A 16,678-nucleotide genomic window follows, 5' to 3' on the forward strand; every position below is an offset into this window, starting at 1 on the left:
TCAGAGCATCCTTAAAGCTGAGCATCCTCAAAGCTGAGCCTCCTGGGGATGGGAGCCACGTTCTCTGTCCACGTTCCCGGTGGTCGATGGAGCTCAACAGCATCACCACCCTCAGAATTCCTGTTTATGGCGGCTACACCGGACACTGGATGCCAGGCCTGACACTGGGCCATCTCAGATCTCAGCTCTACTGGGAGATCTTACTATTGACCTGATAAGGTTGTGTTAAGGAGTGGCATGAACAAGAAAAGTGCTTTTGCACCAGCAGAGTTAAAGGTCGAGCTTAGGGCCCTGCTGCTGATGCACATGGAATTGTTGAGTGACCTTGTCCTGTGAGCACCTCTGAGAGGCCCAGTTGCCTAAACACTGGACTTACAGGCTTTGATTGTAGGGTAGAGAATATGAGGCACCTGTCTTCACAAAGGTATTGATGCATTCATCAATGATTTATTCAGAACCTACTATGGGTCAGGTGCTGTGCTATATTTATTTCAATTTGTACTACTTCCATGGTAGTTCAGAGCTTTATTGTCTCTCACTGAAACTGTGCAGTAGCTTCCTTACTAATCTCTTACTCCAATTTCTCACCTCTTAAATCTTTTTTTACCACTCCCAGAACAATCTCCCTGAAACAAAAGTGACCATGATACTCACTTGCTTTCAAAACTCAGTGGCTCTATATTGCAAACTAAATAAAGTATATATTTACTAACAGCACACAAGGCCTTCCATTAGGTCATCTCTCTCCCTCTCTCTCATTCTCTCTCTCTCTCACTCTCTCCTCTCTCTATTCACCTTTATCCTAGAATTTCTCTCTGTTGTGTCTTTTTTGCTCCAAAGTAGATAAAAGCTTGGTGTTGCTCCTGAAGCCCCCATGGTGATCACGCTTCCATGTCTTTGCTCATAATTCTTTCCCTGTCTGAATTGCCCTTTCCACTCTTCTTTCCCTGGGTAAACACTCTCTTTCTAGATTCAGTTCAGGTATTGGTAGTTTCTTCACTAAACTTCCCTGAAGTTCCAGGTTCCTTGGACCTGCCTCTCCTAATGAATAAGAGAATTAAATCACTGGAAGAATGATAGCAGAACCCATTATTACCCCCACAGTACAGGTGAATACATACTGTGGTTAGAGAAGGGGAAAAAACACTCTACTCCTAACAGAGGAACAAGAATCCAACCAGGCTAAACCAACTAGATGTGCTTTACTGTGGAGGAGAGGAAAGATCTCTGAGAAAGCATTACACTCAAGCCACAGGCACATGGGCCTGTGTAGGCCTGGGGCTAGACAGGGACAATATGAAACTTCAACCCACAATCACCAGGCTAGCAATACTAAAAAGCATTTGGAGCACATGAGTGGAGGAGGGGCAAGAGTGTAGAGATAAAGCCTCTTGGAAATGCAGCTGCACAGGGAAGGCCTAAAGTTTAATGATGGACAATCAAAATTGTAAACAGCCCTGATGAAATTAAGTTCTCACTTTCTTTATTTACCATTACCTCCTGGTAATTGTAGAAGTAATTAAGGCTGATATTATGCTATACACATGGGACAAATAGAAAACAACAAGAAGGTAAATTTAACCCGAGCTTATCAATAACCCTATTAAATGTATCATCCAATCAAAGATGGTGATTATAACATTGGACCCCATGTTAGACCATACAGTATCCATTAAAACAAACTATTTTAACTATAAGTACAAAGATGGTTTAAAGGTAAAAGAATAGAAAAAGAAAAAAAAAACATACTAACACTTACCAAGAGAACACTACTAAGTAAGAGTATCAAACAAAACAGACTTCAGAACAAGGAAATTATCAGAAAGAGGAGCATTTATACATTATGTAAAGGAGTCATTTACCAACAATATTACAAACATCTTAAATGTTTATCCTTCTAAAAAGATTCAAAATATATTGCAGACTATGAGTCTGGAGTTCTCTCTTGTCCACTGCCACCACCTCCATGGCCATTTTTTTTGTCATTTGTATATGGCAAAATACTAATTCTCTGTTTTTGAAAACTTTTCCTGTAGTAAGTAGCTAATACCTATTGTATAAAAATCACACACACACACACACACACACACACACACACACACACACATACATCATTGAGACCATATGCTCTCAATCTAGAAAGAAAAGCTCTGATATTGCTGAAAGTGTAATAATTCACTCTCTCTCTCTCTCTCTCTCTCTATATATATATATATATATATATATATATATATATATATATATATCTCCCATTTCTCAACTTAGAATCTTGTTGCTGATACATAAACCTTTGGTGGGAGGAAACAGCAACACTTGGACACCAGAAAGACAGGCCCTGCCTAATGTGCCCTAGGGGTCATGGTTACCTCCAGGGGTGGGGCTCTCTTCTTGCTTCTTAGTGGCATGTCTCCCAGACTTCTTTTAGGTCTCTGAATTATGAGTCCATTGCTTCATAATTAGAGATTTAACCTCTCAGCAGAGGTTGTGTTAGAATTTTATGAATGCCTGGGTGATCTTGCAGCCATTTTGACATTTTTAACTTTGTCAGGGCCAGCATTGTTCACACAGTTGGATCTCTATAGGCCAGGACCCACCAGGAGTCTCCTGGGAATTCCCTACTTCTCTCATGTGACCACAGCATCAGAAAGTCCTCATAGGCTTTTCATGTGACACTCCTTCCCTCCCAGGACTTGACAAGGTAACAACAACAATAATAGTAACAATAATAGTATATACCTCCATTTATTGAGGTTATACCATGTACTGGCTGCCTGGTCTTAAGCAAGCCATTCCAGATCTCATCTGTTAAGGGAGATATATTAATGCCTACCCTATAGAATGGTCCTGAGGAATAAAATGCTTTTCCTCATGCATGCCCATTTTCAATTATTAGCACCCAGTCACCCAAACAGGAGGCACTGAGCCATCCTAAATTTCTCCTTCATCCTTCCCAAAATTAGTCAACAAGTTTTGCTTATTTTTTTTCTGATAAATATTTCTCAAATCTTTCTCTACTCAGCTCCTCATCACCTTTAACCAACACTGCAGTACCTCCTATCATAACCACCCCTCCAGCTTTGCCCCTTTTATAACCTTTACCCTTTTTCTACCTGAGAAATCTATCCATGATACTTCCATGCTCAAAATATTTCAATACTCTTTTGAGTGCTGACCATGTATTATTATATATTGTACTAGACTCTGATGTTTATAATAGCCAAAAAAAAAAAATACCCTTTGTCTAAAGATAATAAAAAGGTACACAGAATAATGACAAAATTTAAAAAGCTTTCAGGGCAGGGGTACCTGGGTGGCTTAGTCGGTTGAGTGTCTGACTTTGGCTCAGGTCATGATCTCATGGTTCATGAGTTTGAGCCCGCATCAGGCTCTGTGCTGACAGCTCAGAGCCTGGAGACTGCTTTGGACTCTGTCTGTCTATTTGTCTGTCTGTATGTCTGTCTCTCTCTCTCTGTTCCTCCCCTGCTCGCACTCTGTCTCTCTCCCCAAAATAAATATTTAAAAAATTAAAATATAAAAATAAAAAGCATAAAATATATAAAAATAAAAAAGTAAAAATAAAAATGCAAATTATTTTCAAAAGCTATAGAAGAATAACTAAAATTATTGATAAGAGCATATACATTATATTGATATTCTATGCCTTTATAAGTGTATATTTTCAATGATAAGTTATTCTTTTATGGCCACTATCAAAATTAATAGTGTAAAATACACAAATAAGCCAAACCAAAATATTTTCCTTTGACATTAAATTTTAGTCAATAATACACATATAAATAAATATTATATTTTGGCCATATCCATTAACAAAAGGAAATGTAAAGTTAATAGACTCTTTGTGGAATGCTTTCTCTTCTTTGTATTCGGGAATATCATCCCTAACCACCTTGTGCTTGTAAGAAAAATTCAGATGAATAATAGAGTGGAATTCAACTGCTATTCTTTTGAGAGTCACAAAATTATTAACTTATAGAATGAGCATTTTTCCCTCCAATAAGGGATTGGAGTTCTAATTTCATTACTGAAATAGAAATTTCTTATTCCAACTGGCAGGGAAGATATATTACAGGGAAACAGTGAAGCTAGTTTCTGTTCTTGCTACTGCTGTTTGACAGTAATGAGGATGAATATAAAGTTGCAAATAAGGTATAAATATTAGATGGGAAATAGTGATGTTACTATAATTCAGATAATCTTTCATTATTTTCAGCTCACTAATTTTTTATAGTCCATGCTTAAAATAGCATTATGCAATCTACAACATACACTAATTGAAGCCATCATCAGTTTGCATTCTATTAACTAGTCTAACTTTCAGGAGTGTTATTTTAGTTAGCACAATCCTTTTATATCAATACTTTTTTTATAATTTCTTAATTCTTTTATAATTTTTTAATGTTTATTTCTGAGGAAGAGAGAGAGAGAGAGAGAGAGGGGGGGAGGGGCAGAGAGAGAGGGAGACACAGAATCCTAAGCAGGCTCCAGGCTCTGAGCTATCAGCACAGAGCCTGACACGGGGCTTCAACTCCCAGAATGTGAAATCATGACCTGAGCCGAAGTCAGACACCTAACCAACTGGGCCACCTGGGCACCCTTCTTAATAATTTTTAATTATTAGTTCTACTATTCTTATTTTAGGAGGGCAGAGGGCAGACAAAGGAGGAAGTATGTGCTTGTTTTATATATATACATATATTTTTAATATAATTTATTGTCAAGTTAGCTAACATACAGTATATATTGTGTATTGTTGGCTTTGGGGGTAGATTCCCATGATTCATCACTTACATACAACTCCAGTGCTCATCCCAACAAGTGCCCTTCTCAATGCCCATCACCCATTTTTCCCTTTCTCCCACCTCCCCCATCAACCCTCATCTTGTTCTCTGTATTTGAGTCTCTTATAGTTTGCCTCTCTCCTGATATTAGATATCACTACATTAGTCTGCAGTGGGTTGAATCTAAGGATAAGAGCTTACTGTAGCATAATTTTAAAATAAATTTATTTTACTGACTTGATAACAGACTATTTCATTTTATGTGGCCCTGAATTTACTAGAAATCTCAACATAGGCTGAGTCTAGACTTGCCTTGCATAAATTTCTGCTTTTCTTGTTTTCTCTTCTGTCATTGCTTTAAGAATTAAAATTAAACACAGATCAACTAAATGTTATCCAATGAGATACCTAGTCACCTAGTAAGTTAACACAGATCAAAGACAGAAGTACTTCTAAGGTCATTCAAAACACATATGTTTTCTCAAATAAACATTCTTTGCCAGAGTCTCATTTTATTTATGTCCAGAAATAGTTAATAAATATTAAAAAAAATGTAAATTACAATACTGAAAAAGTTTCCCTAGCATATATAATCCTTTTGTGTCACACTACAACGTTAAAGAACCAATATTCTATCCAAAAAACCCAACACATATTATCTTCCAATCTTCACAAAATATGGGAGAGTCCAACCTATTCCATAAACGAAATGTCAGCCCTTTATCAAATGATCAACAAACCTTACCTTTGATCAGGATATACTTTTGGGTCCCTAGACTAATACCTTCATGATTCTGCATTTGGTCAGTGTTACCTGTGGTTATACCACAACCCAATTTCTAGTTATCATGTCCCCTTATTCCTTGAAATGTTATTCCCTTACCCTCAGTCTTATAGATATTAGCTTTGCAGGTATTACTGAGATTGTTGCTTTTTTCCCAGGTTTTTGGTTTTATCAATTGTATTCTTCCTTTTGTTTCCCAACTAACGTATTCTTTTTATTCCTTTGATTTTACATTCTCATACCACTTTCCTAATTGTGTAACTCCCATTTTAGGCAAAATGGCCCACAGCGTGCACACAAAGAACAAGTCAATTATCCTTATGAAAAGTTCTTCTGAGTCACCAAAGGTAGCCTCATTCTGATAGGATTTCTATGATCATCTGAGAGCTATAGGATCTACTAGAGGCATTCTGTAATCACTTGAATGGCTCTTATGATCACTCTTAAGATGCAGGTAACTGTATTTTGGGGAAGAGGTCAAGTTAATGCCTGGCTTCCATTCACCAAGTATATCTCACAGATGCACATGGTGCTCTGGGAAAGGAACTGTTGTTAAAATTCTGGGCCCCTCAAGAAGGACCTGTAGCAATCACTGAGCACAGGTTGATAGTACTTCTATTGTGGCCCCAGTTCAGTTAAATAATTGATTCTAGTCCTTGGTTTTGGAGGAATTATTTGAATACAGAAGTCCAATTTACCCTGTTTTTCTACCTCATGGGGGTATTTTACCCTACAAAATGGCTGAGCAATGACTATGAGAATGGAGTGGGAAGACATCCAGAAGTATTGATGGATATTTGCATAGGAGGTGGAGGTACTCCACCATCAACTGCTACTTCTAGTAGATATCTTGGCAAGGTTAGTAAGAATAGTCAGAACAATCTGAGAGAGATTTGGCAGATGCAACAATGAGCTAAATTTATGCTGTTTGCAACTGTGTCTCACCAGGTGGGGTTCACATCCACTTTTCTTCCTTCTTACCTTGCCTAGTCCTTGCTCTAGGTCAGACTGCCCCATTGGAGCATAGGAAAGAAGGAAGGGGATTGTTTGAGCCTCCCACTCCCCCCGGATGGGCTCCAGCCCATCTTACCCTTACCTTGGAATTTATTGCAGTGATGCAAATGCAGTCACCCTTCATCCAAGTGAGGTCCAGGAGGCCAATGTTCCCTTTGGCAGCCACCTAAGGTAACCACATTCATTTTCATCTTAGGCCTCAGTTTTCCTTTTCCTCACATGGGGCACTAATAACAAGGAACTAGCCTTGTCCACTTTCACCCTTCTGCTCCTCTCTACCCCCTGAGGTTCTGATTCCATATTTCCTCTGCTCAAAAACTACCTCTGGACAGTTCTGTTGTTTTTTGTTCAGTATTTCCATTCTTAGACATCGATTATTACTACTGTAACTAGCTCCCAATGTTCATCGTCTTTGCCTCCTCCTGTGCTGCCCACATTCCCCTCCTCCAAGATGCTCTTAAAGGAAAGGGCCTGGAGCAACACAAGCTAGGTTATCAACCACCTCAGTCTCAGGGAAGGTGGGGCGCTGCGTCTCAGATAATGCAGCAGAGTGAAGTAGGGCCCTGTCTTGACTGTTGTGGGTGTAGGGGCCACCTTCTCCCCCTGTTCTGCCAGGGAGGAAGCAGCCATTATTCATCCCAGCCTGGGGCTCTCCCATCTGGGTCCCTATTTGCAGTTACTTGAATACAAAAAATAACCTTTTCTAGAAAAAAAAAAATTATGGTATTTGCAACAGTTGCAGAAAATTGCACCAATGTGTTTTCCTTCATGAGGAAGGCTACAGGAGTGATTCTGAAATGCCAAGATGATTGAAGTCCTTTCCTCACCTGTACTTTCAAATTCTAAGATATTCCTTCCTCAGGCACCAACATGGTTGTTATCTCACCACTGTGACAACATTCAGGTGTCCTATTCTGGTAGCTATAAATTCAACTTTTTCCCAATCATCTCTTACTCAAACCCAGCTCATCTATTAGACTTCAGTTTCAATAAATATTATTTTGTTTAGGAAACAGACAGAAACCACTTATGTCCCTCACCTTGGCCCATATGCTACACTATAGAGGGATTAGACCAGGAATATGTTCAACAAAATGGTCACTGCCCAAAATATCTGCAACCATATTTATCTAACACAAGAATCTTGGTGGCTGAATCAGAATCAAGTTTGAATTACTAGGCCTCTTGCAGCAAGGCTTCCACGTAGAGGGTGTACCAACCAGGCTAGCCTAGGGATGCTGTTAGGGAAAAGAAAATAATTGTCATACCCAAGAATGACCAGAGAGAATTCCCACACTCTCAAAATAGGTCTATACAACCCCTACCCCCTTTATTCTGACCATTGTCCAGGATGTGGTTACAAGGAGATAATTCTATTTTGAAGTTACTTACATTGAGTGACCAAACTGCCTTATTAAGAAGGCAGTAGAGCCAGAAATCTTTGAGTTAATTTTTAAGGAGGCTATTTCAACAATTAACAGTATTAGATTAAAAGGAGTATTGAAAGTCTATCAAATACTTTGGTTATCAATTGCCAGATTGCAAATAGTTCAGGAAAATTAAAACATGACACACATTGTTTTCAAAGGCCACAACAGTCAGCTGGATCAGACTAGAAAGGCAACACTGTAAGATAAAAAAGACAACAGAGGTGATGAACCACTGATAACTAGGAGATGGGTGGTGTCAAAGATCCAAGCAGTCAAACTGTCAGGAGTGGGTGGGGACAGTGCCTGTGCCATATGACCTCCCTCAATGAGAGACAAATAGATAAAATTTTGACAAGAGTCACAAATATGCATATAGTGGTAGCCTCTGTATCAGAGACATGGAGTTTCTTACGTGCCTAATTCTATTATGGTTGCAGATATTTTGCCATGTCCAGTACGATGATGGATCTAGATAGCAACAGTGGCAATCTGAATGGTGTAAGTTCAATCAACAAAATTGATTCTAGACAGTTTCATTAGAAAATAGGCCCTTACTGTGGGCATTTACACGAATAATCCAGTTAATCAGCAATCATTACTTGTTTTCTCAGTTCATGGCCCCAAAATGGGTACCTTTATTCTACTAGTCTGTAGTTTCCCACAAGGTTTATTAAGGAGAACACTAATGAGAACCATGAGAATGATTTTCAGTACTGCCCACTAAGTGTAGTCATGACAATTTTTGATTCTACATAAACAGCACTGTTGTTGAACCCAGAAGAAATTATCAGCTTCCAGCTCAAACCATCAGGGAGTCAGTCTCAGGCATTTAAGGTAACCTCTGTGAATCTGAGACTACAGCTTTGGTTCAGATATGAAAGCCGGGGACAAAGTTTCTACTAAAGGGTTACCTGCCACTTTTTCATGTAAACTTGATATATGACTGGAGCCAGACTAGCAGCATTCTAGAATGTGCTACTGCCATAATATCAAGACTTTTTTTTCACCTTGTTAGTCTTTGAACTGACAACCTAAAAATGTATTATCAGACCAGAGAATTATACGGTCTTCACAGGTCAGGCATTCAGTTTTAACAAGAGCCTAGAAGCAAGGTTATAGCTAAGCTTTGTCAGGGAGATGCATCCAAAACTCCAAGAAGTATCTACAGGTGGAAGTTTCTTTCCTTTTCCAGAGGTTCTAACTAGAGAAATCAACAGTCTCAGAGACTTGTAGTTCAAAAGGGTCATTAGAGTTATAGATCCCCAAGGATCCTAGTACTTCTCTCCATTCATTTCCTCCCAATTGGGAGAATCCATTTTGGCATTTATGGGACAGGACAGTAAAGCATATAACACTTCATTTCCTACCTTCCAGATATAGAAATAACAACAATACACTGCATCAGCCCAAAAAACTGCTCTTACAAAATTACATTACCTTCCTTCCCCACTTCCTGCCCAAATTCAAATAGTTGAATTTAGGCACTCCTTCCTCTCACTGAACTGGATAGTATGGTGACTTGGTTATAAATGTGTTGGATAACAGAGTAATACATTTGAATAACCTCATATCCCTGAAACGCTCCAGTATATTCAAATAGGTACATATGGACTATGAGGACCAGGGGGCATCAGGTGATTAAGGGTGATTAACTACCCTTAATCGATGTTCTCCTAGCAGCTAAGGTAAAGATAGAGGAATGAACTGGAGGTGGGGAAGGGACACAGCATTTTTTAAGAACTCTTTCAAACTGTCTGAGTATAAAAGCAGGAGAGATAGGGGAGGCAACTGACAGGATATGGTGCCAGAAAAAAGTGTTTATTTTGTTTAACATGGAAAGCACATCAGCATGTTTAGAAGATGATACAGAGATTTAATAATACAAGATTTATTCCACTATTGTGTAATGGTACACTAGGGATTCTGGCATAAACTGGGTTCTAGATTCAAAAAACAAATAAATAACAATTAAATTATCTCACATGTGTTGTCTATTTATATGACATCAGAAAAATGTGGTTCCTAGGGGCGCCTGGGTGGCGCAGTCGGTTAAGCGTCCGACTTCAACCAGGTCACGATCTCGCGGTCCGTGAGTTCGAGCCCCGCGTCAGGCTCTGGGTTGATGGCTCGGAGCCTGGAGCCTGTTTCCGATTCTGTGTCTCCCTCTCTCTCTGCCCCTTCCCCGTTCATGCTCTGTCTCTCTCTGTCCCAAAAATAAATAAAAAACGTTGAAAAAAAAAATTTAAAAAAAAAAAAAAAAGAAAAATGTGGTTCCTAATAGAACTTGATTTCTGTTTTTATTTATTGTAAAATAGAAATCTGCAACATGATTTTGACTAACTAGACACCTGCTCTAAAACACCCAAATTTAAGCACGAATTTACACTACATTTTCATTCACTAGAGAAAGTGCTAAAAGAGAGAGAGAGAGAGAAGAACAGAAGGAAGAAATAAAGGGAAGAAAAAAAGGAAGAAAGAAAAGAAAAAGAAACAGGTTTATGAAAATTTATTTAAGATATTCTCATTTGCAATAATTTTATTTATGCATATCAACTTCTAAAGGTAAGCAAACTGAATGAAGATTAAAATAAAAAGAGAAAGTAAAAGATTGATTGATTGATCTCTTTTTATTGCTTGTTTAGAGCATGAGAAAAAGCATGAATGTAAAAGCTAATAAAGTCCTCATATTATTTCTATACCTTTGGCAAAAATTGGTGTGACAGAAGAGAACAAAGAAAGAATTGTGTATATTGCATGAATTTTGACTTTATGAATAAAAGTCTATTAGCTATAGATGTTAAGTCAGAAATAACTGTATAGGTGTATTCAAGAGAGATGAACTATGTTCACATAAAAAGAAATGGTGAGTAGTGTTTTTCTAAATGTGAAGCCATGCAGAACCCTGCTTTGCAATACCAGGAAATCTACAAGGGGAGTGCTGAGATCAATGTCATTATCCAGAAGGCATTACTGAAATAGATTTTAAATCCTTTGATGTAATTGCTTACTGAGTTTGCCATTACAGCAGCTCTATCTTTTAGACTGATTGAGGGCCTTTAACAGCTCAAATTTTACTGAGACTGCCGAGATATTCATGTTAGAATCTTAAAGTTGGACAGATGTTTGATGTTTAATTTAACTAATATGGCACACCATGAGTCAACAAAACACATTTTGTGTTAATGCCAAAAAAAAAAAAAAAAAGGTGAGGGACAGAAATACATGCAGAGTTAATCTTCCTGTTTCAGCAGACAAGCCTTTGCTCTTAGACTTATTAACATGAATTCTGATTTTAAAACCCTATGGCATTTTTTCCTGCCCCTTGAGAAAAGCAGTCTTGATTCCACTGGAGCATTTAGAACCAGAACTCAATGAATAAATTAACAGTGCATAAAATCCTCAAGTAAAGTGTAAGGAGCAATGAGGTGAATATTTTTTTTTCTTGTAGACAGTCCCTATTTTCCATGATTCTTTGAAAAATTCTTATTCTTTGTGATACTTTTCTTTTTCCGCAACTACGTAAGGTAGACAATAATGTACCTGGTTAGATGGTCTTTACATTTTCTTCTTGTTGAAGAAAGACTGATTTGACCAAACACAAAGAATTTCATTCATGATGTTTTTAGTACTGATTGTGTCTAATATATAAAAAAATTAATACCACCTAGTAGAAGATACTTTTTATAAATAAATAAATTCATTTATTTAAGTTTATTTATTTATTTATTTATTTATTTATTTATTTATTTATTTATAAAATGGTGGCCATATATTCTGTTCAAGAAACATGGCTAACATTATTTGCCTTTCTAATTAATATCATTTTCCTAACATCATTTTGAGAGAAAAATCCAGAGATTATTTTTTCAATATGGTTTTTACTAAATCAACAATCTCAGTGTCTTTGGCCTTTTTGTCTTAAATTTTACAGTGAATAATAATAATAGCATAGTGGTTGTTGTAGTCATGACACGAGTAGTGGTTCAGTAACTAGGAAAAGAAGAAAGAATTTGGAAACGATGATAATGACATTGACAAATAGTAGAATCATATACTATAGCTTTTGGTATACTTTTATTAGTATTATATTTTGACTTTCACGACAACTTTATGAGATCGACAGGGGAACTATCATTATTTTCATTGTATAAATAAGGAAACTAAGGCCTAGAAATTTTTAGTGACTTTTTTAAACAATATTTGACTGCTAAGCTATTTGGAGCCAGGTCATCTAACTCCAAACCTAGTCATATGTATGCTAGGATGGTGATTTTCACTGGTCATAAATAATAATCCACCATTGGTAATAATGCATTAATCTTATCAAGAGCATTTTCAGACCAATATCAACAAGCTGGTTGTGCTGGTTTAAATTTCAATTTAATTTAAGTGAAATTTCATTCTAGTTTCTCTGTTTACTTTTTTTAAACTTTATTTACTATTCTTAAGATTCAACATGCTTAGAGTAGCTGGTTTACATGCTCACTCATTCATTCAAACATGTAAAGCAAACACTACTTGAAATTAAAAGAATAAACATATTACCTTCTTCATATAGCTAACTCTGATTCATTCTTCATATTTCATTCTATCTCCTGCCTATGGTATCCCTAACTGTAGTCAGGGGTCCTCTAGACCATCCTTAGGTCAATGCTTCTCTAGAAGGACTCACATTATTCAGAAGAGATATTACACTCATGATTATCATTTATTACTCTGAAAGGATAATGATTAAAATCAGCAAAGACAAAAGCATATATGGCAGAGTCTAGAAGAACTAGCTTCTAATTCTCTTCTCCCAGTGAAGGCTTATGGGCAGCACTTAATTCTCCTAGAAACAATATGTGACAATATGCATAAAGTGTTAACACCTAGAGAGGCTCTCTAGAGCCTTAATGTCTATGGATTTTATTGGTTCCTCATGTTGGCCAGGAGAGTTCCATGGCTGACCCTTTGTTTCTTAGTCTCTAGTTCTACCACTGGCCAAATTGATACTGTGTGGCCCAAGTCTCCCAACATAAATTATATTGTTAGCATAAACTATCTGGTATGGTGCAAAGATCCAGGTAAAGAAAGATACCATTATCAGGCAGAAAATTCCAAGGCTTAGAGGTAATGTCCCAGTAGATGATCAAGAGCCAAAACTTTTTTGGGAATGTGCAGATTTTGACAACCCAGAGCTGCTGAGTTAATTCCTATACAAATTAGCACTCAATACCCTTCCAGTTGTCTTTTCAAGATCTATCTCCCATTCTAATTATCAATACCACAATGGCAGAGATTATAAAATTTCTCCATCTTTGCTTGACACAAATACACAGAAGTCTCAAGTACTGGAAAATTAGTGATTGAAGAGTGGGACATGAAAAATTATTTGAACAGGATAAGGAAAATAAAGAATGAGATCATTTCTTAGTTTGTGTTTTTGTTGGGATTCTTTTAGGATACTAAATATTTTTTTATATTTGAACCCAACATTTCCTAAGTGCATTATAGTTCTCTAAATTCTGCTTAAATCCTGACTATTTCCTTTTTTGATCATTTCTCTTTATCCATAGAACATCATACATGGCTAAAAGAAACCATTTGACACTATGGTGTCATTATGCCTGGAAATCTCCTTAGCTAAATGTACCATTTTAACAGGTATACAGTAAAACCTTGGATTACAAATAACTTGTTCTGTGAGTGTTCCACAAGACAAGCAAATATTTCTTTTTTCTTTTTTTAATTTACATCCAAATTAGTTAGCATATAGTGCAACAATGATTTCAGGAGTAGATTCCTTATTGCCACTTACCCATTTAGCCCATCCCCCCTCCCACAACCCCTCCAGTAACCCTCTGTTCTCCATATTTAAGAGTCTCTTATGTTTTGTCTCCCTCCCTGATTTTATATTATTTTTGCTTCCCTTCCCTTATGTTCATCTAATACAAATATTTCTAATAAATTTTAACTTGATAAACAAGTGATGTCCTGTAATACGAGTATACAAGTAGTACATGATGCCGAATGTCACATGATCACAACTGAGCCGATGGTTCTTGAAATTCACTTTGATATACTAGTGCTTTGGATTACAAGCATGTTTCCAGAATGAATTATGCTTGCAAACCAAGGTTTTGCTGCATTTTATTTTTTCAACATTACATCAGTTTGCCAAACTTTCAGGCACTACATAATAGATCCAGTGTCTACTTAACAATATCTTATTGTTCTCCATCCTTTGCTCCTTGAGACACATGCAATTTCTGCTCTCTTCCTTATCCCCCCCCCCAAAAAAAAAAATGTCATGTTACAGTTTTTATGTCATCCCTTAAACTTCTGGTACTAATTTCTGTTCAGATTAGCCTTTGCTGCATAACAAGCTAGCCCAAGACTTAGTGACCTAAAACAACAATTTATTATTTCTCATAGTTCTGTGGGTTGACTGCAGTTGGTTGAGAGCTTAAAACTTGGAATTTCTTAGGAGGTTGTACAAAGACAGCAACTGGGGCTGCAGTCATCTGAAGTCTGACTATGCTTAATGTCTAAGATTGCTCACTAATGTGACTGACAATTAATGCTGGCTATAAGATGGAAGGTAATTTGGACTGTGTTACAGATTGAGTGTCTGTGTCCCTTTATTTCTTCATATGTTGAAACCCTAATTCCTAATTTGATGGTATTTGGAGATGGGGCTTTTGGGAAATAATTGAAGTTAGATGAGGTTGTGGAAGTAGGGCCCTCTACTGATAGTATTGGTGCCTTGTAAGAAGAGACACCAGAGAGCTTATTATCTCTCTCTCCACCAAGTGAGGATATAAAGAGAAGATTTGCATGCCAGGAAAAGGGTCTTCAACAGAACCTGAAAATGCTGGCTTTGGACTTCCAGCTTCCAGAATTTGGACTTTCAGCTTCTAGAAGTGTGATAAAGTAAGTTACTTTTGTTTAAGTCATCCAGTATATGGTATTTTGTGATGGCAGTCTGAGCAGACTAATACAGGCTGTCACCTAAAACACCTACATAAGGACTGTCCATGTGACTTGGACTTTTCACAGAATAGTTCCTGGGATACCCAAGGGAACATCCCAAGAGCAAGCATTCCAGAAAGCTCAGAGAAAAACAATAAGGCTTTTTATGACCTAGTCACAGAAGTCCCATCCCACAGTCATTAAATGGAAATGGGAACTAGATACCCCATATGAGTGAAATCATATGGTATTTACCTCTATCTGACCCATTTCACTTAGCATTATACCCTCTAGATCATTATACTCTCTTGCATCTATGTTTTTGCCAATGACAAGGTTTTGTTTTTTTATGGCTGAATAATATTCCATATATATCATATATATATATATATATATATATATATATATATATATCATATATTCTTTATCCATTCATCTATTGATAGATACTTGGGCTGTTTCCATACTTGGGCTATTGTAAATAATGTTACAATAAACATGGAGGCTCATATATACCTTCGAATTAGTGTTTTCATATTCTTTGGGTAAATAATCAGTAGTATAATTCCCATTCTTTCATTTATATTATTCTGCCATCTATCAATTACCCTGTAACTTAGCTGTAAATAAGGCTTGATAAGCTGAGCTTCCTATAAAATGATTTCTCTTGATTATTAAGCTTCTTTAACTCCAAATTTTGAGTCATGTTGCTTTGGTATTACATTTTCATTATTAAATTTTCCTTCATCCCTTAAATAACTACCCTTTTACCTAAGCCATGGAAATTCCAGCTTTTTCATTTTCCTGGAAATTGTTAAGATAGTCTAATCATCGTCATCATTTATTTCTGTGCATCAGGCATACATGAACTTCAGACATTCTTATTCTTTCTAACTCTTCCTTCTCTTTCTTTCAGATATTCACGTTTCTAGCTTCATGAATATATATTGTAGGCCAGGTCCTATAAGGGGAAGTAGATAACTGATGAAGTTGTATGAATTCAGGGGCAAACAACTAAAAATATTTCTTTAACTATGTAGTGATAATAAAATCTCATCCTAGGAGTTATATTCATGTAAATCAATCATGGATTTACTTTTTCTAAACTAATGCCTAGGAATGAAAACAGTTCAAACTATTATAATTTGTTTCTACTATAAAAATTTCATCTTCTTTCATGTGAACGGCACTCTATTATTTTTTTTTAATTTTTTTAACGTTTTATTTATTTTTGAGACACAGAGAGACAGAGCATGAACAGGGGAGGGGCAGAGAGAGAGGGAGACACAGAATCAGAAGCAGGCTCCAGGCTCTGAGCCATCAGCCCAGAGCCTGACGCGGGGCTCGAACTCACGGACCGCGAGATCGTGACCTGGCTGAAGTCGGACGCTTAACCGACTGCAACGGCACTCTATTATTAAACCCAAGAAGTCTAAGTTTATCCTCAGTGGTCCACTGCAAAACAAATTCAAATTAATTACACAAAACTCACTTAATCAAGACTCATATTCAAGCTAGAGACTGAAACTTTAAGTATGATACATCACCAAATTTTCTGGTTTTGTTTTCTTCTCTAAACCTGAACTTCAGTCCCTTAAATAGAGAAATCTTGGAGGCTACACAGGATGCTTTCAATCAAAGCACTTCCATGCAAGTGCTTCAGTGCATAATCAATTTACTTTTAAATACAATTAAAA

This window comes from Neofelis nebulosa, chromosome 3 (genome assembly GCF_028018385.1).
Source record: "Neofelis nebulosa isolate mNeoNeb1 chromosome 3, mNeoNeb1.pri, whole genome shotgun sequence".
In the NCBI taxonomy this organism is placed as follows: Eukaryota; Metazoa; Chordata; class Mammalia; order Carnivora; family Felidae; genus Neofelis; species Neofelis nebulosa.